At 41.5% G+C, this 22,490-nt stretch overlaps 1 long non-coding RNA gene across 1 annotated transcript in view; it reads left to right on the top strand.

Moving 5' to 3' along the window:
* The first annotated feature begins 222 nt into the window (after positions 1-222).
* The window catches only part of LOC140690538 (uncharacterized), a 56,294-nt gene continuing 34,026 nt past the window's right edge, over positions 223-22,490 (top strand). Inside the window, exon 1 of the long non-coding RNA XR_012065851.1 lies at positions 223-289. This is a non-coding gene — a long non-coding RNA (uncharacterized lncRNA). The remainder of the gene's footprint in view (positions 290-22,490) is intronic.

Below are 22,490 nucleotides of genomic sequence, written 5' to 3'. Positions count from 1 at the left end.
TCTCAGAGTGTGGGAGGTAGGAACTAGATGAGGAAGCTGCAGAATAAAGGCAAAATGAGGAACTGGAGGTAGGATGGGCAGGCAGTTCTTTGAGTAGCTGGGCTGTCAAGGGAAAGTCAGGGAGTAGGGTAATCTCTGGGTCAAGGAAAGTTTTCCAGTTTTAATGATGGCTTCTTTGCTTTTATTTTAAGACTGGAGACAATAGAGCCTGTCTGGGTGCTGATGGAAAGCAGGCTGAAGATACCTGGAGGAGTGGGAGGCAGTTTGGTTGTGATCAGTTCCCAACAAGGTGAGAAGCGGAGGGATTCAGAATCCATGGTGCTGAGTTGGGCTCTTTAAGGCTCGAGCGACTGTAAGAGGAGGAGGCCAGGAGACGGGTGGAGACGCAGACGGACGAGGGGACGCAGTGGTGAGCAGAGGCAGGCATTCAGCTTCTGGTGGTTTCCTTATGGAGGGAGTAATGAGAGTCTTTGGAAGTGAAGAGCTGGGTAAATCTGTCAGAATTACGAGAGGTGTGAAGAAGGGGCAAAATAATCGTTGTGGGGGATGGGAGGGAAAACTCCCTACAGAGACAGTGAAAAAAGAAAAGAAAGAAAAAGAATATCCAAAGTTCTTTGCTTGTCACTCACTCGTACAAATGCTCCCTATTATACACCAAGATGAATACGATATGTTTCCTGTCTGCCAGTTGCTCACCGGGGCCACGGTTGCAAATGCTGGACATAATTTACGTGTGATTCATGCTGAAATGGAAGAGTGCAGAGTGGACTCTGGAAGAGAGGAGAGGTGGCTGAAGGCAGGGTAGTCTGGGCACTGGGAGGCACTGGTGACAGTTGTGGAAGGTTCCTTGGAGAAGGAACACCTGAGGGAGCTGAGCTCAGAACAGTTAGTCAGACAAAAGCCTGGAAAGGGGAGAGAGCAGGATGGCTTGAGAAACTCCAACCGCAAGGGTGGAGTGTAGTGCGCAGGTGGGGGTGGGTCGTGGTAAGCGATGGGGCTGGGGGTGGGACAGAGACCAGATCACGGAGGCATAGTACGTAACGGGGAGCTTGGATTGCCTTCTGTATGTGCAGGTGAGCCAATGCAGGGCGCTGTGTTGGGTAGCAGTTGGATTTGCCTTCTTGATAGATCACTCTGGCTGTTGTGATGAGAAATTTGAGAGTAGAGGGTGTGACTGGAAGGGGACCATGGGGTTATTACTACTAAGCCAGCACAGATCAGAGATACAGAAGAATACAGAAAGATGCCACTCCTAAGTTCCCTTTTTGGTTTCTAAACCTAGAAAAAGAAGATCCTTTATTTATTTCTGGGCAAAGAATATTCCACATGCTTTAGGACAGCACCTCATTCTTGCAAGGAATTGTCTCCAAGATGGGGTTCTAACTGTATCTTCAGCTGGCTTAATCTACTGTTTTATAAGATTGGTTGCTTCTGGAGATGAGATTTATGATACATGAAAACCAGTAAATCCTCACATCTACTATAAATTAGTTCCTTGGTCAGAAGCAATGTCATAGGGTACATTCATGGTGAACAGGCATTCAGTAAGGTCAAAGATGATGATGTTGGCAAAAGCATGGTGAACGGCAAAGCATATATAAGTCCAGAATAAATGTCTTTTCTAGTGACAATTTCCCTTTTTTGGGGGGTGGTAGTGGTAATTAGGTTTATTTATTTTAGTTGAGTACTGGGATTAGAACCCAGGACCTCACTCATGCTAAGCACACATCCTTGTCCTGAGAATTCCCCTTCTTGGCGGCAGAAGGTCAATGTGCTAAAACCGCCACTAGATGGCAGTCTTGGCCATTGGGGACATAGTACTATACTGGGGGCACAGGGTTGGGGCCTGCTGTTGGCAAACGGGGCACTCAACTGTTCAACCTCTGGAGAGAATTTGCATTAGGGTTTCTGTAACTTCTAAAAAAACTTTATGATAAAGATAAAAATTATCCAGTATTTATTTTTGGATATATTCATCCTAGCAGGGCATATTTTTGGTTGAGAATGATTGAATTTTTTTTTTTTATTCTCTATCTTCACTAGCCAGAATATTTTTGTGAAACTTTGTAGTTTCAAAGCAAGTTCATTTTTAAATAGAAAATAGTATCGATCAATTTCCCTCCCAAGATTTTTTAATGCCCACAGAGGAAAGTTTGTGTGTCCTCCTACTGTGTTTAGTTTTGTTGGCTTTAGCTACTGCTCAGGACCTTATCTGTGGAGTTTTTTTTTTTTGTTTTTTTTTTTTTTTTTTTTTTTTACATTTTTATTGATTCATAATCATTTTACAGTGTTGTGTCAAATTCCAGTGTTCAGTACAATTTTTCAGTCATACATGGACATATACACACTCATTGTCACATTTTTTTCTCTGTGATTTATCATAACATTTTGTGTATATTTCCCTGTGCTATACAGTGTAATCTTGTTTATCTGTTCTACAATTTTGAAATCCCAGTCTATCCCTTCCCACCCTCTACCCCCCCCCCCGGTAACCACAAGTCTGTATTCTCTGTCCATGAGTCCATTTCTGTCCTGTTTATGCTTTGTTTTTGTTTTTTAGATTCCACATATGAGCGATCTCATATGGTATTTTTCTTTCTCTTTCTGGCTTATATCTGTGGAGTTTTTAAAGAACTGATGACCATGTGCCCTGATCTTCAGTCCTTTGGGTTCTAACAGGTAATCTAGGAGTTTTCATAAAGATATTTCAGTGATTCGTAGGGACAATGAGACCTACTGTTCTGAAAAAAATCCAGTAGATATGATCACCATGAGTATGAACTTGGTTGTGTGACTTCAGATAGGGCTCCAGGCCTCAGGAACCTTAACCGTGACTTATGGAAGTTGGTCTATGCCAGTGGTTTCCAGTTCTAACAGATGGAACAACACCTGTAAGTGGTAAATATTTTGAAGTTCTCCTTGATACAGCTGAACTTCAACGTTATCTTTGTGGTCCTGAGATAAAATTCATATATAGCATAAGCCGCCAATACGTACAATCTTAAAACATCTATATAATATCCTAAGTGTGTTATGGAAGAGAAACAAAAAAGGAAGTAATTAATCAAAGAATGATGTGGTTTTCAATATGTAAACAACTAGTCATCAGCTATATCAAAAGAGAATTAAAGTAATCAGATGTCTTCACCCATTTGGAGAATTACTGTGAACATAACAGGTATAAACGCAGGTGGATTAGGTATGTGGAAAGGTGATTCAGATGCTCTGAGAAGTGTTGCTGTTGATAACATTATTTTGTAAAATGTTGACCATCTCATGGTAAAGCTCTGAGCTCAAGTTCTGAACTAAATTAAATGATCAAGTTCTGAACTAAATTAAACTCGATAAAGTTCTGAACTGGTATCAAATCTTTTTGTTTTCAACTTCTCTGTGCCACCTCCCCCTTTTGGTCTTCTACAGACAACGATGCTGCATCTTTTTGGAGGATACAATCTGATCATTTCCTCAGTTTAGTCACTAAGTTTAATTTATTCTACTTATTATAATTACTAATATATTAAGACTTATTTATGACATTTGTGAGCATGAGTGTGTGTTTTCTATTTTCTATGCTTCCTTATTTATTTTTCCTATTCTGACTTTTCTATTTTGCTATAATTTATTTGAAAGAACAAGAATTTTTGTTAGTTTTTTCTGTTTTCTACTGGTGAGAAGCGTACATTCTATTTCTGTATTTTCTGCCAGTTATATTCTTACTTACTCAGAGCCATCCATATGCTCATTTCCCCCTATCAATGTCTAAGGCTTATCGCTAACAATGTCTTCACCTCAGACAGAATAAGAACCTCACTGGACTTTCAGCTCTTTTGGTCTCCTCTCCTGCTCCAGGTCTCACAATTTTAAGTATTATTTAAGATTTTATTTCCAGGTAGCTAATCAATATATATTTTTGTAGTTAGATATTTCTTTTCTTTTAACATATTTCTTTATTTATCCCATTGCTTCCCTTTGGGTTAATTTTTGTTTTTGCTGGAATACTTTTAAGTCTTGTTTTGACTGAAAATATCTTTATTTTATCCCCCACAGTCATCATGAAAACATAAAAGTTATTTTTTTATTTTCCACTAAATCTTTTGTGAAGGTAGATGCTTACCTGATTCTTATTTTGCTTTTTTCCCCTCTGTAAACTTTTAGATTTTTCTGTTTTTGATATAAATTCGGATATATCTGGGTGTGGGTTTGTTTATTTATTTCTATTTATTAAAAATATTATTATGTATCCTTGGTAGGCATTCTATAATCTTTTTCAATTTGTATTATAATTATTTTTAACTATTAGGGAATTTCTCGGTTATTAGGTCTTCAAATATTGCCTCTTCTACAGCCTCCTTTTCTTGTCCTTTTTTGGATTTTTATTAAGTTGCTATTGGCACTTCTGCTTCTGACCTAGTATTTCTTAACACTGTTTGTATACCTACCTTCCATCTCTTCATTCATTCTGTTTTTCTGGTTTTTTTTTTTCTTTTGTCTCTAATCTTACAAATTTACCCTTTGGCTTTTCCAAGTCTATCTTTCATTATGTATATCCGGTTTTTTATTCTGACAAACAAATTTTAATGGCCACTGTATTGACTTTCTGTTATTGCTGCGACAATTTACCACAATCTTAGTGGCATGGGTTCATCATCTTGCAGTTCTGTAGGTCAGAAGTCTGACTCAGGTCTCACTGGGTTAGAACCAAGGTGTGAGCAGGACTGTGTTCCTGACTGGAGTCTTTTGGGGAGAATCTAGGGTTGAGATCCAAAATATATATAAAGAACTCATACAACTTAATAGTGAAAAAGCAAACAATTCAATTTAAAAATAGGCAGAAGAACTGAATAGAAATTTTTCCAACAAGACATCCAAATGGCTCACAAATACACAAAGAGATGCGTAGCATCACGAATCATCAGAAAAACACTAATCAAAACCACAGTGAGATAGGGCTCCCCTAGGCTCGCATTATGCTCTTGGCAGAACTCGGGTCCATGTGGTTGTTGGACTGCGGTTCCTCTTTCCTTGCTAGCTGTCATCGGGGCATAGTTCTCAGGTTCCAGCAGCAGCTCACATGCCTTGGCTCATGAGTACCTTTGTCTGTAAAACTGGCAACATCCATTGAATCCTTGTCATGACTCCCCTCTCTCTCTCGCTCACAGAATTTAGTGGATTTTTAAGAGCTCATTTAATTAGACTGGACCCACTTGTATAATCCAGGATAATCTCCCCATCTCAAGATCTGTAATCTTTTTCTCCTCTTTTTTTAATGGAGGTACTGGGGATTGAATCCAGGACCTAGTGCATGCTAAGCAGGTACTCTACCACTGAGTCATACCCACCCTCCTCAAGATCTGTAACCTTAATCACATCTGCAAAGTCCCTTTTGCCTGGCAATGTCACATATACACAGATACTGGGGATTGGAATGTGGCCATCTTGGAGGGATCATCATTCATCTTAGTACAATCATCTGGTCTTGCTTTGTGTTTTCAATATCTATTCTTACCTCTCTGGGGTTATTACAATGGCTGGGTTTTAGCTTTCTTTTCCATCTCTTTAGTTAGAATGAATTACTATGATATAGGGCATTTGACTTACTGTCTTTCTCACGTAGTGCTCAGGCTTTTAACATAAAGTGTTTCGCTGGGAGCTCATCCACAGAAACTTGAGACTTGGCTGCCTCTGAGTTTCATGTGAAGAGTGTGTCTGGATGTGTGGATTTGTGTGTGTATTAGTAAAAGCTGTGATCCAAGCTTGTGGTTTTCTCAGTAAGGCTGGAGGTTCGTCAGGCTCTGCCTTGCATTTGAGGGTCGCCCAGCTGAAGGCCTCTCCTGATGTCTTGTGTGAGACTGGTTTGGGTTTTTGAGCCACTCTGCCTCTAGCTGGCTCTATTATGGCTGCCCTACTTACTCTCCTCCAACCCCCGCAGAGGCAGCGCTATTTAGGGGATTGAAGCTTGAGGCAGACAAGTTGCTTTGTAGGGCCCTCTGTTGCAGGACCTCGAGGCACAGTCCTGTCCCTGGCAGTGGTGGAGAGGCTCAGTTCAGCTCTCTCTGGCCTGGGGGTCTGTATTGGAGCTCCCTGTCCAGCCAGTGCAGAGCATCCAGAAACCTCGACCTACCCTTCTGAGTCTGTGGCATTCTGGTCCTCTCCCTGATTCCCTCGCACTCCAGGCTTCCTCTATGTCCTACACGAGGTCCACTGGCTTCAGAAGTCATCACATTTTCCCCAGCTTTCTCCCAACTTTTTCAATGTAGTTGGATATGTTCTCCACCTCTGCAGGACTTTTCTGGTATCTTCCATGACTGGTGCATGGTGAGAGATGCAATGTAAACTATACTCCCTTCAAAACACCTGAGCAGTGTCTAACTCTACCTGCCACTGCAGTGGGGACTGTATATCCATCTAATGCGTTCAAAACCTCCAAAGCTTCCTACTTGAAAGCGAGAGTCTATGCCCTGTCTAGTCCTAATGACTCACTGCCAATTAGGGCTCTTCCAGCTGCAAGGGACAGAAACATCCCAATTTGGCTCAAACAAAACTGGAATTTGTTAGTTCCCATTCTGGAAAAATCCAGGAATGATTCTATCTTCAAGCACAGGTGGATTCAGGGGCTCACAGGATGTCACTAAGAATGAACCTTACTTTCTCCACCTCTTGGCCCTTCTCTGTTGGTTTTAATTCTGAAGTATGTGTGTTACATGCTAGTAGCTCCAGCAAAAAAACTGAGCGTGCTCACTTCAGACAGTCGTGGCAAAAGTGTCCTTACATCTCATTGGCTCTGACGGTGTCATGTGGCCAGGAGGTTGTGGTGCTCTGATTGGCTAGACCTGAGTCTCATGCCCCATCCCGGAGAGGAGGGGATTGTGGTTTCCCAGGAGACGTGTAGGGTGTGAGCACCAGCACTGAGTGAGTATGTGCTGGGAAGAAAATCCTCATCTGTTTGCTAGTTTCACATGTGGAATCAAGGTAGATTAAAACATGTAAACAGATTTGTGAAATGGGAATAAAATGAGGAAGTACTTTTAGCAATCAAATTGGTGTAGGTAGACAAAGCATTCAAATCTATAGTTGCTAATATGAAATAAAGAAATATGATATCATATCATTTTCTATCAAGAGAGATTATATACGTTCTTTTTCTTTTTTTTTTTTTTGGTATACATATTTTTATTGAAGTATAGTCAGTTTACAATGTACAATTTCTGGTGTAGAGCGCAGTGCTTCAGTCATACATGAATATACTATATGCGTTCTTCCAGAGAGACCAAATGTCTGAAATTTACCTCAGGGCAGGCATTTTCCAGGCTCTGCAGCCTCACACACACCTCTGAGTGCCAGACTCAGAGCCAGGGCCGCAGATGCCCTTCCCAGCCCGCTGACAGTGAAGGAGCCAGGGACCGCGGTGACCGAAGCAGCTGAATCTGACCCAGGAGCCCAGAGCTGAGGGTGCTGCAGAGGTCTTAGGGAGGTTCTTCACCTTGCTTCACACTTTGCCTGCCCTTTCACAAGGTGGTCCTCTGGCAGCTTTCCGAGGCTGGTGGGCTGACGGTGGTGTCCTGGGGTCTGTACCCAGAGCCAGTTCCTCTGGTGTTACTGCTCCTTCATCCAGGATATAACGAACCACTAGCATTACTGCATTTCTGGGCAGAATGCTTCATACATGTAGGGAGCTCTTAGTTTGCACAGCACTGAATCTGTGTTGTAATAATAGTGCACACATTACATTGCATTTCAAATTAACTTACGTGCTGTTCCTCATAAGACAGGCGAGGAATTTTCTGTTGATTTTCTTTCTCACATAATTATTCATTTGGTCAATAAATCTTACCACTTCCATTCCTTCCCATCCTATCCCATCATCCCATCTTATCCCAACATTGCATCCCATCCCATCCCATCCCTGCTTACAAACATTTATTGGGTACCTCTTAAATTCCAGGCGTTGTATGGGCTGCTGAGGTACAAGAGGAAACTCCTGTGTCTAGTGCTTTTTTTTGGTATCTTTGTATTGAGACATCATAAAGTTGCTGAGAATGGTGACAAAGGACTGGTTTCAGAGACAACAGAAGGGACGCCTGGGGCATCCCACTCTTCTCAGCCCCAGTTACACTCATCAGCCAGGCCCCAGCCTTCCTTGCTTGGTCTTTTGTGAGCCTGACTGTCTATTCCTATCTGCTTACACTGCTCTGTACTCCATTGACCCCCCAAGTGCCGGAGTAACCTTTCCAAGACAACATTTATGTCACAGCCCCCTGCTGTCTTCTTTCTTTGCTGATGTCCTGCTGCTAAAAAAAGGTCATTTCAAACCCAAGTGCTCCTCTCTGAAGAAAAGAATAAATGCAAAATTCCATGGCCTGGGGATAGAGCTCACATAGATGAAGTTTGCAAAATTGCAAAGCAAACGTTTAAAAAATGAATCCTTGTGTTTTGTCCATAAAGACATAAAGCTTTTGCACTTCATAACATACTTCTGAATGTTGTAGTGTAAGCGTCTTGAAGTAATCTTTGGTGGCAAATTTCAATCCCTGCACATACTCCACCACTTGTCTAAAAAATCTGACCCATTCAAAATATGCATCTGTTCTGTGTCTTCTCACACCCTCTGACTCCCCACTGGGTATTCCCGGGGACATGGGAACTCTGAGAAACTGAACTTAAAGAATTGAAACCAAAATTCTTAGCCTAGCTGTCAGGGCCTCCAGAAAGCTACCCCCCTGGCTATTCAATTATTTTCTCCAAACCCATCTCAGAAATGCCCAGTCATAGTGGTCAAGTCACATGCCCTGAGGAGGGCCGTCCCTTGACCTTCAAGGGCGTGGTTTGCTACCCTCAAAGGCTTGTCAATTTGAGCAAGTAAAGCAGTTTTCCCACAGTTAAATCCCATTACCCACAGAGGTTAGGGGACCAGTGCTTTTTTCCTTCCTTTCCCACCCCCTCTTCTCTCCTCCCCTCCCCTCTCCTTCCCTTTTCCACTTCCTTTGCCAGCTTCCTCTTTTCCATTCTCTCTTCTCTTGCTTCCTCTCTCCCTCTTCCTTCCCCTCCTCCTCTTTGCAAAAAACAGGCATAAATATTTCTCTGCTGGTCAGTTATGAAAGTCTTCCTACCACTCTTTTTCCCTACCCTCTGTTTGCATGGAAGTGTAGGGTTATCATACTTCCCAGGTTCCCAGGTTCCCAGGTTGCATAATTACTGATACCACTCCTTTCACTCTCAGAAATGTCTGGGTTTGGATGGCGAGTTACAGCACAGCCCTCCTGTCATGTGAACTTGTTGTTCCGACTGAATATGTCGTTGGGGTTAGGAACGTGGATGAGCTCAAGCACACAGGCAGGACACTCTGCAGGCAGTGACCCGCACCCCCTCCAAGCACCCAGGACTGCCTCCCGCAGAGTTACAGAGAATGGATGAATCGGTTCAGAATGATCCTTTCTCCCCATGCCCTACTGCTGAGGTTTTAAAATTGCGACTAGAAGTCCCTGCAATCCCAGTGATAATCATCTAAAATATAATAACCTTGCGGATCTTACTATTGTGGACAAACTAGTAAAAACTTTCCTGTGTGACATGTTGTGCGTGGTCCTTAACATAGTTTTCAATTCTTGATGGAAGCGGGTTTTGCTAGCCTGAACAATAGTCTAACAAACCACTAAATTTTGCTTAATTTGTAACTTTTCAAGCAATTTTGCTCCCACTGTCTCACTCTCGTGATAACCTTGAGGTAGAGACTACAGGTGTTATTGTTGCCCATTCTGTGGATGAAGAAACTGAGGCTTAAAGAGTTTTGCCAAGTTGTGTCTGGTCACATGGTAAGCTAGTAGCAAATAGGGCTCCTAACATTGTGTTTTCTTTTTAACCAGGCTATGCTGAGATGAAAGATAAAGTCCCCAATTTTAGTAGCTTAAGAGAATAAGACTTGTAAAATCTGCTGTAAGATAGCAGCCTCCCTCCATCTTGAGCTGATGTCGCTTGGAGCATCAGAATCCCAAGGTCACTGAAGCAGGAGGGCAGAGCAATGCAGGAGGCCCCTGGCTCTTAATGCCTCAGCCCAGAAGGATGCCAGTTACCACTGCCCGTAGCTCTTGGCTGGGACGGGTCACGTGGCCCTGACCCAGGTAGAAACAAGACTGGAAATCGTACGGGAGCCCCTGGAGGATATGGTGACCCCTGTTTCTTTCACAGCCACCTACATATCAGCCATCTGGGAAATCTTTAGTCAACACACATCAAGGAAAATACTGTATTTTCTGAAACTTGCTTTGACATTACTATAAAATAAAAAAAGTGGGGGAGGACTGAAAGATGAATGAAAATTGGCCAAAGGTTGTTAACGGTTGAAGGTGAGGGATGAATACATGAGAATTTATGATATTTTTCTACTTTTAGGTATCTTTGAAAATCTTTATTATAAAAATTTTTTAAAAATGAAAGAAACACTGATCCAGGGGCCCCTTATTTTGTACATCTGAGATGGGACTTGACATGAAGAGTTTGCAGATTTTTTCCAGTTTATTCTAATGGTCAAGATATAAATATATATGTATACATTTGTGTGTGTGTGTATATATATATATATATTTATAGCTGTTAGACTTTTCAGTTCGTGAATAATTGATTTGCATTATTTATGTTCTGATTCCATGTTGAATATTCCTTAACCTGGAGTCTTTTTAAAACTGATAGATAGTCTTGATATTGTCACAAAATGAAATGAAAAAAAAAATCAATAAAACTCTGCTGAGATCAAAATATTCAGTCCTCTCCATCTCCGTGTTTTGGAAATCGAATGGTGTGGTTGATTTAAAGGGGCCACAGTGCCTTTGCAGCTCCTGCCATTGAGAGTGGGCTCTGTTTTCCTACCCTTGGATTTGCACTGGCCTTGTGGCTCCTTTGGCTGATAGAAAGCAGCAGCAAGGACAGTGGGAATTCTAAGCCGAGGTCCAGGCTTCTGTTCTCACCCCCTACTAACCAGCTGCCCTGGGGAGAAGCCCACGCTAGCTTGTTGGGGGCATGTGACCCAGCCGACAGCCACACCAGCCACTTGGCATGTGAGGCCACATACACCAAATGAGCTGCAGCTGTGCCTTCAGACACCTGTCAGTCAGCAACCCTAAGTGGTACCAGCTAAGAACCACCCCTCTGAGCCCAGCTCAAATTGTTGACCCATAGAGTCGTGAGCAAATAAAATGATTGTTATTTTTAAGCCACTAAGTTTTGGAATGGTTTGTCATACAGCAATGGACAACCGATCAGATAAGATAGTGTTATACCCACAGGCCCTCAAGGCAATGGTTAAGATTTTAAAATGTGTTTTTTCTTTTTTGAAAGTTTTTTTCTTTTCTTTTTCTTCTTTCTTTCTTTCTTTCTTTCTTTCTTTCTTTCTTTCTTTCTTTCTTTCTTTCTTCCTTTCTTCCTTTCTTCCTTTCTTCCTTTCTTCCTTCCTTCCTTCCTTCCTTCCTTCCTTCCTTCCTTTTCTTTCTTTTCTTTTCTTTTCTTTTCTTTCTTTCTTTCTTTCTTTCTTTCTTTCTTTCTTTCTTTCTTCTCTCTCAATTCTTGAAAATCTCTATGCTGCATATCTTAGAGATAATAAGAATGAGTCTCAGAAGTCTCAGAGCTAAATATATATATCAAACTCTATTTCCTTCCAAGGGGGAACTGATGTCCTTTATTCACTCAGCTTTAGCTTTATCTGCTTTTATGACGTGTGAATTGCACAAGGATGGGATTTAATTTTGGGCTTGGAACAGAGTTTACATTGGCATTGAGGGAGTTTTCCTGAGAGATAAACATTCAAGGAAGCACATATTGTAATTCAAGGGAAGGCGTGAGTTTCAAACTCGTGTGATTTCAAAAGCGGCAGACTTTAGGCACTGAAGCATTAACTTACTCCCCTGATGCTGTGGATGATATTGACCTCTTCTGGGATTAACCCAAGAGCTCTGTGAGGCAGGGATGATATTCGATGTTTGCTCCAGAGGTGATGAAAATAAGATTGTCTGAAAAAGCTGTCTGACTCGTGCTGGTTTCTTTCCATCACAGTTGGGAGAGGTGTAATGTTCTGCAAGGTTACTCCGAGGACCTAGATTTTAATGAAGCAAACCTTCCCTTTCCTCATATCCATCCTCAGTGGGTCAGACAGAGAACCACTGTGTCCCAACCATTCTGTTCTGTGTCTTTTTTGCATTCAGAGAAGTTTGAATGAGAAACTTGCATTCCAGATAGAGCTCTGTATGTGTCCTGAAGCAGAGTAAGGGTATTGTGACTTCCTGCACTGCATGAAAGAGTCTGAGCATCATTGACAATGACTTGCTAAACCGCTGTTTTTAAGGTGAAGGTGCCTTTGCTACAGGTTACTCTTGCCTGTGAGAGGCAGTCTAAACAGGAATCATGAATTAAAAGGTATCACTTTGAGGGGTGCCTTTCATCTTTAGAATGCTACTGTATCTAGTAGAGTTTACAATCCAGAATCTTTGACCCTAGGTAATCATTTTCAAAATATATTTTAGCCAAGAATAACTGTTTTTCTCCTGTCCCTGAAAGGCTATGTTAGTTTATTTTAAAGCGATGTTGTTCACATCTTTTCTACTAAAAAAAAAAAAGTCATGAATGGGAAGAAAGACATTTGCTAGGAGAGAAGGCTGAGCACTGTATGAGGGGTTGAATGGATAAGACAGGCAATTTATTCAAACCTGGGAGCCTGCTGACAAAGATGTGCTTGAAGCAGCAGAGAAATCCAATGAGAAGATTCTGACGAGCTGCTTCTCTGGGCAAGACCCTGAACCCAGAGCTGCTATGACTCCAAAAATAATGAGACATAGCCCGTCCATCCTCGGGAACTTAACAACCTCCCTAGACATGGAAGACATAATGCATCCGAAAGGTTCAGAGCAATGCAACAGACAAATAAAGCACAGAACAGATTGAGACCCCAATAGTGCATGAGCAAGATTGAGACTCCAATAGTGCATGAGCAACAAGAGTGTATGGTTTTTGCTGCAAGATCTTAGATGGAGCAGAGATTGTTGAAGGGCTGGGCCTCAGGGAAGGTCATACACATTACACAGCTGGGACAACTTTTGGATCCTAAAGAATGAACAGGATTTGGAGAAGCTGAAAGGGATGAGGGAGGTAATTCAGTTTGGAACAAGATAGAGGGAAATTGGTACATGGGGTGACAAAGGAAAGAGGCATGACTACATGTGACATGAAGCACATTTTGTAGACAGCGTTGAAGAGTTTAATTAGAATAGAGTGAAGGTGGATGGTGATGGATTGTTGAGTGATGAGCTGTATTTGAAATTGACCGTGGAGGCTTTTGGTAGTTAAGGAGTTTGATCTATATTCTGCTGGTAATTGGGGTCTTGTATAAATCTTTGGATGTCTTCAAACATTTATTAGGTTGCCCCAAAGACTGAGGACCATATGGGGTCTTGATAAATGGACAGATACTTTCTGAAGGGTTATAAGCTGAAATAAGATGCACCACTCTTCCCACCTTTGGACTGAAAAAAGTGATCAGAAGCCCAGCTAGTCCATTAATTAGGATCAGGTTGAGAACATCTCCATCAAAATATGAACTTGGTTCTATAATCTAAAGTCAGGTTTCTCTTATGTAAAACTGGGCAAAAAGAAATTGAACCCTAATCTTCACCATGCTCCTCCATCCAGACACACTTGTGTGTGCACAAACATGCACACGTGTGCACTCCAAGGTGATACGCAAAATATTTAACATTTGGAAAGTAATATAATACATATATGTTACATATAATACATGTATAAAGTGTATGTATTACAACATTGCTTATAGAGCCATTTAAAATGAGGTGGCAATTGTTCATCAAATCATTCCATTAATTTCCAAATCAGTTGTTGATTACCAGAGATGGTGATGGTAACATTTGTTTGAAGTGACTGTCATCCAAAAAATAGTGGCCTGGTCTGCACCTTTATTTGATGATGAAGGAAGCTGCATCAAACTGTTCCAAGACTACTTCATTGAATTGAGAACCTTTAGGTCTTTGGTGACCAGGTGCTTTGTGGTGGCCAGAGGCGAATGGGTGCTCAGCTTGTGCTTTGTGGCTTGGTACACACCTGGGTGTGAGGGCTTTCCATGGAGCCTGGGTCTGGAGATCCTGTGTTGCCTCTCTCCTCTCCCTATTGCCCTCCAAAGGTGGCCCTCGGAGCCGGAGGCAGAGATGCGTACACCCCTGCTCCCTCGTGTGCGCCAACCAATATGAGCCTCATGACCATGAGGGTTGTGCTTAATGATGTTGCACAAGAAGTGACTGGGGCAAGGCTTTTACTTTCTGAGCAAGGAACGAGGGCTCCCCTTCTGTCTTGATTCCAAAAGGAAGGATCTGTGCCTGTAACAATGAGTTAAACAAAAAGTCTTCCAGTTGTAGTAAGAGAGGATGCGGGCACAGTAAAACCTCTATTTTCTTAAGTCAAGTGCTGGCAAAAGTGTGTCCAGTGGTGAATGTGGACAGTCCTAGCAGTAGAGAGGGCATCTGTGTCCCAACAGAAGAGAAGAGAATGAAGACTAGATAAGCTTCGGCCTCTTTTAGAGATGCTCAACATTTTTTTTTCAATTAGGAGACTATGTTCAAAACTCAGTTACCTGTAAGTGTGTATAGAAAATGGAATGCAGTTTGCTGTTAGAATAGCTTGAACTAATCTGTCATCTTTATAAAATGCCAAGTAAAATAATCCTCTTTGGATATTGTTTAATATAAATACATGGATTAGGTAGACCCTTGTTACTATAAATGTCAAGATCAGGTGAAACAGGTAAGCAGCTCCCATTTCAGCATTCTATAACCATGAAGTCTGTTATCACCTGGGCACGCTAAATATGTAACTAAGATAACCCAGGATTATCTTGGTTCAAGATAGACAGATTCAATCCTTAAAACTCACAGTGATCACCAAAGGAGGTTGTTAAAAGTACAGATCTTAGGTCTCACCCAGGAGACTCAGATTCAGCTGGGAAAGGCTCTGGAACTCTCATTTTTAGCAAACGCCTAAGGCATGCTGCTGCCCATGTGACTCTGTGTACTATACCTTAAGAAACACTGACCTAAGACTCTTTGTTTCAGGAGATTGTAATTGCAGATCTTTTGAATGAAGGAGGGAGTTGATGAAGGGTGCAGGGTGGAGGGAAGGTAAAGATGGAACTGTTGACATCTAAATCAGGAAGTGAAAGCTTCAGTAAGTAGCTTCTATCTTCCCAAGAACTGCCCAAACATGCCACAGTTTGCTAGAAGCTGTATGAAATGAGAAGCTTCTGCAGTTAATTTCTTACAAATTTACAATCGGATTAAGACCGAGGTCATTATGACAGAGACAGCAGGCAGGGAGAGGAGGGGGAGTGGCGGTGTCATCCTGCCATTCTCTTTACTTCCCAAACTATTACCATTTATGAGTGAAATGAACACACTGGCAATTCTGATTCTCGATCATTAACCAAGTAGTTAAATTTAATAAACTCCCAGACTAATCCAGACAATTGGTGGCCAACTAGAAACTTTCTCATCAAATTCTTGCATTATATTTATATTTTATAACATGATGATGGATTCAGAGTCAACTATGATGCTAGAGAATACTACGCATGAGTCAGAAGACATAAGCTTAATTTACATGTAGCAACATGGGTGGATCTCAGAAACAAAAGGCTGAAAAAAGTAAGGTACGGTCTTAGACTGCACCTGGTGGAGACTGATGGAGAAATACCGTTTATGTGCACAACACGTATGCACAAAAACAATGCTACATGTTTTTCCAGCCTGAGTACATATCTAACTAACACTAGGAATGATGGAAGGAATAGATATATATGCATTAAATAGACTAAACTGAGTGCTTATGTTGGAGAAAGGGAAACTGAGATTGAAGATAGAGGGTAAAGGGGAAAAATCAATAAACTAAATCAAATCAAAGTAAGAACTTGCCACAGATCAATGATGATGGTGGACCTTGAGTTGAGCAGTATTATGGACTCAATTTTGGGTCTCTGAAGGATAAAAGGAAAAATGTTTAAGACTTGGTCCCTGTACTTATGGAATTGCAGTTTAGTTGGAATAAGTAAAATAAGTAAAATATATGATCAAGAGTTAGATAGGTGGTACCAGTCAATACTATGATAGCTCAGAGAATAGGAAGATTAAAAAAAGGAAGAAAAAATTACAGAAAATTTTAAGGCAAAAGGAAAAGCAAAAGCAAATGTTCTTTGGTGTCTGCTAGTGGTCCTCAGATGCATTCCCCTGGGTGACCATCTTTGGAAGTCCCTTATTTTCACCATTTTCTCAATGGTCTACAGGAATTAACACCAGTATAGATCCTCCAGGTCTATCCCAGTTCCCAAAGACTATTTTGTTTGCTTTTTCCTTTCCCATATGCATAGGAAATATGGTTGAACTGTGCTTATGTAAGAAAAATGTTATTTTAACCTAGTTTATTTCTTCTTATTCCTTTTTTTTCACACTGATTTTTTTCAGTGCTCAGACTCTGTAAGGTCAGGCAATATATGAGAAAAATTTCCAATATTAAATTGTGTTCTTCTGTTAAGGTAATGCTAACTGCTATAGTAGATCAGCCTCCAGTGTCAGAGGCTTAAAACTTAAAATTCATATCACAGTATGATGATGGTTCTCCCGGACTCCTGCCTGACGCAGTGCCTCTCCTCCACGCGGTGATTCAGGAACCCAATTTCCTTCAATCTTTAATCTTCACCATGTTATATATATGACTCTCAGTTTTCCCTCGGGGCCTTTTCCTTTCCAACCAGCTGAGAGAGGAAAGAAGATGGAAGACTATGTTTGGAAAATTTTGATGGACCAATACTGAAAGAAGCATTACTTCTTATTTCCATCCCATTGGCTGGAGGTCAGACATATGGCTGACAGGAAGGCTGTGAAGGTAATTTACCTATATGCTCAAGTTCATGAGGAGATGAATTGGCCACATAACTCCTATTTATAGATTAATTTACATCACTCTCTTAGTCATAAGAGGTGTAGGAATGGGAAATGATAAATAGGAAACAGACCTTTGACTTAACTTAATATATTTGATTTATTTAATCAGAGGTTGGATAAAGAACCCGGTTATGCCTTTTTAAAGTCTTCTTCACCAACATTCATCGATCATACAACAAAGAAATCCACATAAATAGGACAATGGTGGGAAGAGGGAGGGCTAGCAAACCATTACCCGAAAAACAATCTGGTATGTGGCCAACGGGCACTCCTCTTTCAGCTGCCTTTTTTTTTTTTTAATTTTAAAAATTTACTTGATTTCTTTTCTATTAACCCAGATTAATTTTATTTTTTAGTTTTATTAATTTTTTAAAATATATTTTTATTGAAGTGCAGCCAGTTCAGCTGCCTTTACTGACTTCTCTGAGCCAATAAATATCTAGATGCCTGAATCTTCCAGTCTTGATTAAATTTTATAGATTTTTTTACCCTGACCTGCCCACAGGGACTTGTCTGGCCCTTTACACCTTAGCTGATTTCCTGGACTCCACTTCTTGACAGCCCGAATTTCTCTGCCTAATTGCTTCGGCTCTCGCCATGCTTGCATAGACTTTCCTTCCAATGTGTTTGAGGCCATGATCAGCTCCCTCCTAAGCCCCTAGTTCTGACTAGTGGACTATCTGGGGAATATTATTTTCTTGCTGTCTTCATCTCATTGTGACTCTGGCACACTGACAGTTGGGATTTCTACGTGACATGCCCACAAAAGAGATTAATATTTCATCCCGTGTGCATTTGTACTTGATGAGAAGAGTGCCGAGTCATCCAGACACTTCAAACAGAGAAATTTAAATTTGAATCATGAAAGGAAGTTCTCCCGGGGACATCTGCTCCAGTGTTTCTGACACATGTTTGGGTGTTTGCTCAGCGTATTTGGTAACTGTTCAAAATGCCATGGAGGGAATGAAGCCAAGTTTCAACTCAGGCCTAGGAAAGTTAATGTGAGTGAACACAAACTTTGTTCCTTAGAAGAACCCAGGGTCTAAACTCTGTATTCGAGTAATCAATTCATGATGCAGATATCAATCATATATCTTTTTCTCACACATTTACACAAACTGATTGATAACATACAGTGCAGTGATTTCCTTGCCTTTGATTTATAAAGGCCAGACATTGGCAAATTATAGCCTGCAGTTCAAATTTGGCCCCCTGCCTGTTTTTGTAAATAAAGTTTTATTGGAACACAGCAATGCTCATTCTTTCACGTATTGTCTCTGGCTGCTTTCAGGCTCCAAAAGCAGGGCTGAGTAGTTGTAACAGGGACTGTGTGGCCCTCCAAGCCAGTAATACTTACTGTCTAGCCCTTTATAATAGCCTGCTTAATTCCTACCCCTCCTCTAAAGTCTTGCTCAAGCCCCGTTTCCTTCACGAGGTTGTCCTTGGTCTTCCCATTTTGTCTTTGTCTCTTTCCCTCCATGTCAACTCACAGCTCCTTTTATTTTGTGCTTTTAAGGCATTTATGTCATTGCACTTTGAACTGGAGTTCTTTGTGAATGTTTTGTTTCCCCTCTGTGGTTGGTGAGCCCCCAACAACGAGGGCAATGTGGCAACTTTTTGCTTCTCAACAGCAACTAACATGGTGCCTGGAAATAAATAGGAGATTGGCCTTGGTTCTAATAATGGAGGTTTTCAGTACACGACGACTTAATGCTTTCTGCTCGCAGACTGTCATCTTCCTAAGTTTGTGACCATCACTGTGGCCCTTCAGTTTCTTATAAAGTGAGAAGGAGAGGATTTTCCCCATTTTTAGGATCTGAGATCCTTTCAGGAACTAACTACACCCACAGGCCCATCTGGACCATACGTTTTATCATCTCTTTTGATATAGAATTCAGATAAAATCTTAATTGATGATAGCTGAATTTCCCCCTGTAAGGGGAAAAATGTCCAACCAATCAACCAAATAAAAGGGAGAAAGGGAAGAAGTTGCATAAATGATTACCAAATGGGTGATATAAGTGAGAAACTCCTGGCTTTTTGTTGCTGTATTAGATCATACACATGCCCCTCAGAGTTCATGAGCTGGTCTGTTGTGAGGTAAACAGGTTACTTTGTTGGAAGAGAGCTCGCGTTGGACGTTGCATTCATCAGCATTTAGAAATCAGCCAATTTCGCCCCTGCGTGGGATGAATATGGTTATTCATAAAAGGGCATCTGGGCAGGAAATGGGGGCGGGGAGGGTTATGGCTAGCTGAGCTGGCTGGTCCCTGAGTGGAAATCTGTCATCAGAGCAAATAAGCATCAGCAAGGTGAGGGAGAAGCCCAAAGGTGCCCATGGGAGGTGAGTGAGAAGGCACTGGAGAGCTGTGACCTGTTACCAATAAGCACGGTTCTCCAGGCAAAGCCACAGGCAGAGCTGGGCTGGCTGCGGGTCATGAGCATCCTGTATCTTCCGCATCGCTGTGGCCTCCGTGGATGCGACCCGACTCTGACCCTTGGCCTCGAAGAGACTAATTTTGTTACTCTCTCATTCTCATCAGCACCATCACTAGCATCCTCCATTATTTCTTAGCACTGGGAGGTAGAGCCAATATGGAGGTTCTACAAATGCCCCATAAAATAATAAAATTCCTAGATGCTGTTAGCTTCTATCTCCAGACACCCAAGTGCTGCTGAAATAGGAAGTCTGGAATCTCTGTTGACCATGAGAGTGTTTATAGCTTGGACTCAGGGCTGCGGTCCACTTGATATGGGAACTTGGGGAAGATTCTTTCCTCAGCCCACTGTGAAACCTTCCCTTTGAACTTGGGAGGGCTGCCGGGACGACCCAAACTTGTCCTCGCTGTGCTGTAACCACACATCTCTGAACAAAGCCATCAAGAACTCTAGTCTCTTGGAATTCAGGCAGTGTTCGTGGGGAACAACTTGTTTTCTGGGATGATCTGCAGACACCTGGGACAGGAGTGGCCCTGGCTCTCAGTCTCTTGTGTTATAATTGCCCCAGTTCATACAGCTACAAAGAGAGGGCACGGAGGTTCAACCCCAGGCAGCCTGACTCAGAGGCCTCACTCCTTTTCAGTGAGTAGTAGCTCTTCCTCTTCGTGGGGACAAGTGGAGGTCAGGGGAACCCACAGCCTGTGGTTAGTAATTGTGGATTACGGTAGATTAGTTATACGCATTTATGGGAGAGTGAGACATTGTATTGAGATGTAGAAATAGCCAGAGGCACTTTTCACAATTTGCATTTGTTGTAAACTGTGGCAGGGAGATTGCAACTCTCTCTATTTCAAACCCTGTCAAGTTGCACTGACTGTTTTTTAGACTTCGTGTAACAATGGACTGAGCTCTAGGTGGAAAAAGAAAAATACAGCCGGTGGAGTGAGATCGTTGTCAGTTACGTTTTACCTGAAATGATGAACTTATTAACATTAGGTTTAATTCGTGAACAATTGGAGGTTCCTTTCTATGACTTTTCAGTTATCTATGATGTTCCGTATTTCAGGCTGGTTCCACTAGACCTGTGCTAAAAGATTTTAACGGTAGGAGAAAGAGTCAATTGCAGTCTTACTTGAAATATCTTCTTCTGTGTGACTAGCAAGCAGATAGGTTTTCTGTTTCACTAACAAAGAAGAAAGGGTTTATAACATAATATCTGGAACAAAGGAATTTGTGATCCAAATGACCAGCCTCATCACTTTCCTTTAATATAAGCAAAGGGAATCCATTCTCTGATTTAGTAAGTTTCCACTCTCAGAGAGGTGGTGACATATCATTCCATTTCCGCAGCATTTGCCAGAGGTTTTTTGAACCCATGTCTTCATTTGAATCTAACATTCCACAGTTAAATGACCAACTAGACCCAGAGCAAAATGATGAAGTGGGATTCTTTAAATTCTGAATTCGGGCTCTTCACCCTCCATGCCGTTTCCATCTGTTCCGTCTATAAACCTGTCGGAAGGGTGCTGAGGCCTTCAAGGTAACGGTGCATGTGGGGGTGATTAGCTCCACAAATGTTTCTGGCTGCTTTCCAGAGCCGTGGTCGATAGCATTTCCTGGCTTCCTTGGAGTTTGGGGAGAGGCTCCCATGGCCAGTTCTGGCCGCTGAGTTATGTCTGGAAGTGTGTGTGTGTCATTTCTTGCTGGCATCCACTTGGCAGGGCACCTTCCTCTGGGTCTCTGTTTCTCTCTGACGCAGACCAGCAGTGAGCCTTCTATCGCTGTTGTGTTACCCTGAGCCCTAGAATGGAGGCTTCATGGGAAAATGCTAACACAAGGGATATATACCGTGAGTAAGAAATCAACTTTTTTTTTTTAAACCATGGGGCTTATGGGGGTTGTTTGTTACCAGAACATAAGGTAGCCTATTATGGGGCCAGTGTTCTCTGTTCTCTGTTAGAGCATTGTATGGAGTAGCTAAGCCCGAAACCCACCAAGTCCTGAAGCCCAGTGAAGTGAGGGGATGGGGAGATTCTCCTTTCGTATTGAAATAAAGTATATTATTATAAAGCTGTAGGGATTAAGCCAATACAAGTGTTGTTAATATGATAAATAAAATGGCAATGATAGAAAAATGAGAGTTCAGGACAGCCTCAAGCATATTGGGGAATTCTATATTTGATGCAGTAGTTTTGCAAATCACTAAGGAAAAACAGAAGAAGCAAGAAATGGTGCTGGTAAAGTTGGAGTTCCATATGGAAAAAAAAAAAAAAGGAATTCAACTCCCTGTCTTGTACGCAAAAATCAGTTCCCAAGTCAATGAATTAGTTAAGTGTGAAAAGTAAAATTTTAAAACTTCTTATGAAGCTTTGAGTAGGGAAATAATTTTTAAAAGAGATAAAAAGACTGATAAATTAGATTACATTAATGTTAAGAAATCAAAAGCCTTCATCAAAAAATATGAAAAGAGGAGCCACCACAGCAAATGAATGTAATTTGCAGAGGATTACGTATCATAAAGAAAAAGGTAACTGTAACAATTCAGTTCACAGGAAAAAGCTTTTAGCCATTTCACAGAAGAGGAAACACAAACGGCAAATAGAAGAAGAAAAGACATTCACATCATTAGTTATCAGGAGAATGAAGATCAAGTGCATATAAACACTCAGAAGTTAAGACCTCTGCTAGGACCAAGTGCAGGTGAGGATGTGGAGCGATAGGGATTCCCATGCACTTCCTATGGGAGGGCAGGTTAATACAACTACTTTGGAAAACAATTTTTCATTCTCTTGTCAAGCTGAGCATTTCATTTCTCTGCAGATGAGCAATTTTGCTCATAAATGTCATGCGGAAATGCTCTAAAAATGTATTAATAAGACACATGCAATGGTATAGCCATTAGGGAAAACAGAATGGAAGTTCCCCCACCAAAATTAAAAATAGAATTCCCATGCGATCCAGCAATTCCTCTTGTGGGCATATATCCAAAGGAAATGAACTCGAGATCTCAAAGAGACATCTCTACTCCATGTTCATTGCAGAATTATTCACAGTGGTCAAGATATGGAGTCA

Source organism: Vicugna pacos, chromosome 30, assembly GCF_048564905.1.
Source record: "Vicugna pacos chromosome 30, VicPac4, whole genome shotgun sequence".
Lineage (NCBI taxonomy): Eukaryota > Metazoa > Chordata > Mammalia > Artiodactyla > Camelidae > Vicugna > Vicugna pacos.
Note: the sequence above shows the minus strand (reverse complement) of the source record. Positions and strands in the feature narration are given on the sequence as shown.